Here is a 2500-nt window from a genome sequence, read left to right as displayed (position 1 = left end):
AAAGCAGTGTAAAAAAAAAAAAATAGCAATATAAAAAAAACCAAGTCTTCGTCTTGGAAAATAACAAAATCTAAAAGAAAAGAAGTCTTCTTTGTGGAAAATAGTAAAATAAAAAAAACCAAGACTTCACCTTGGAAAATAACAAAATCTAATCTAAAACATCTTAAATAAAGCTTATTTGTAATCTTCTTTGTAGGCAGAAAATAGTAAGTTACAGGACTCTCGAACTGATGTAGTCCAAAAATAAAGAATTAAAATAACAAAGTCTAATCTATATAAGTGCTCTTGAATAGGCTTCGTGTAAAAAAAATAGCAATAAAAAAAATACCAAGTCTTCGTCTTGGAAAATAACAAAATCTAAAAGAAAAGTCTTCTTTGTGGAAAATAGTAAAATAAAAAACCAAGACTTCACCTTGGAAAATAACAAAATCTAATCTAAAACATCTTAAATAAAGCTGGTTTGTAGTCTTCTCTCGAACTGATGTAGTGCAAAAATAAAGAATTAAAATAACAAAGTCTACTCTATATAAGTGCTCTTGAATAAAGCTTCCTGTAAAAAATACCAAAAAAAATACCAAGTCTTCGTCTTGGAAAATAACAAAATCTAAAAGAAAAGAAAAGTCTTCTTTGTGGAAAATAGTAAAATAAAAAAAACCAAGACTTCACCTTGGAAAATAACAAAATCTAATCTAAAACATCTTAAATAAAGCTTATTTCTAATCTTCTTTGTAGGCAGAAAATAGTAAGTTACAGGACTCTCGAACTGATGTAGTCCAAAAATAAAGAATTAAAATAACAAAGTCTAATCTATATAAGTGCTCTTGAATAAGCTTCGTGTAAAAAATAGCAATATAATAAAAATACCAAGTCTTCGTCTTGGAAAATAACAAAATCTAAAAGAAAGGTCTTCTTTATGGAAAATAGTAAAATAAGAATACCAAGACTTCACCTTGGAAAATAACAAAACCATCTTGAAAAAAGCTTATTTTTAATCTTCTTTGTAGGCAGAAAATAGTAAGGCGAAAATAAAGTCCCCTCTAAGCTCTAAAGTAACAAATACGACGTGTTAAAAAAAAAACTAACAATAAAAAAAAGAACCAAGACTTCGTCTTGGAAAATAACAATCTAAATTGTGGAAAATAGTAAAATGAAATAAAAACCGACTTCACCTTCGAAAATAACAAAATCAATCTAAAACAAATGACATCTTAAAACAAAACTATTATTTGTTTCGGAGGTTGTCTATGACTGTTCATAGACCGCATAATTTCCACAGAACATTCTCAGAATATCAAGAGAGAAAAGCAGCGTTCTGCGGGAAATCATCTTGGCCAGTGATGTCGTTCTGGGTTTGGTCAGGCCCAGGGAGGTAAGTACCTCGTTATTCTCAAGGGGCCACTTTCCTCTTGCCCCAACCGGGAATCCAAAGAATGTGACCTTGCTAGCCTTCGTCAGCACTTTGACTTGATCACCAAGAGGGGTATAGTACGAAACTTTGTGCGAGGCAGCATCTGACAAGGTATTCTTTGAAAGCTCAAAACGGACGGTGACATCGATCACAACCGCCTCCTCATCTTTTGCAAACACGAGGTCAGGCTTTCTCATCTCTCCCGTCTCGGATATGAACCGTGGCTCTTTGTATACAGACCAGCCCAATCTAGCCGCTTCGTCTGCCAGAATGTTACTGATCTTGTTGTGTCGCGCAATTCTTGCTTTCTGTACTGCAGGACATTGACCGAGAATGTGCGAAAGGGACTCGAGTCTGGCAGAGCATTTCCTGCAGGAACGTAAGGCCCCATCTCTGCCTCTGTTCAAGCTTTCTCTTGTTGGGTAAATATTTGCCCTTAGTTGTAGTGCTGCAATAAAGAAGCATTGTTTAAAGCCGCACCATGGCCTCAACCAAGCATTACTGATTCTATCATGCGCAAAGTTTACAATGCCCCTTCCTTGAACCGGCTTTTCGCACCATCTCTGAAATTCATGCTCCCTCCAATCGCAGGGTCTCGGATATACAGGTTCTTTTGACACCGAGTCCCTGAGAACGAATGTTGGGATTGCATCACTGTCACCCCCTGCTCGTACCCACAAATTACGGTATTCTTCCTCCATACCATGCGAGGACACAATATTACGGGTGATAGCATCGGACGAGTTTGCTATACGTTGCAGCCTTCTAACTTGAACCGAAGGGATTGTTTTTTCCAGTTTCAAGATGGCAAGGCCTCCGTCTCGGGCTCTGGCATATAACAGTCCATCACAAGTTGAAGCGGGAAGGTGGAGCCATCCTTTTACCGCCTTTCTAATCTCTTGGTCCAACCCACGGAGAGTTGATTGCTTGCAGTCCGAGTGGTCTGCAGGATATAACAATCTGGGTAGGGCATAGGCATTGAGTAGTTCAACCTTCTGAGTTGGCTTCAGAGGCGCCTCATCGATTTTCGAGATCCATGTCTTTAGCTGACAATGTAGATCAGGCTGTATAGTGCCAGTCCAAGGGCCAATT

Source organism: Petromyzon marinus, unplaced genomic scaffold (genome assembly GCF_048934315.1).
Source record: "Petromyzon marinus isolate PM22_M1 ecotype Great Lakes invasive population unplaced genomic scaffold, UKy_Petmar_22M1.pri1.0 PM_G_Scaffold_111, whole genome shotgun sequence".
In the NCBI taxonomy this organism is placed as follows: Eukaryota; Metazoa; Chordata; class Hyperoartia; order Petromyzontiformes; family Petromyzontidae; genus Petromyzon; species Petromyzon marinus.
The sequence above is the reverse complement of the archived record's forward strand: the minus strand, read 5'-3'. Positions refer to the sequence as shown.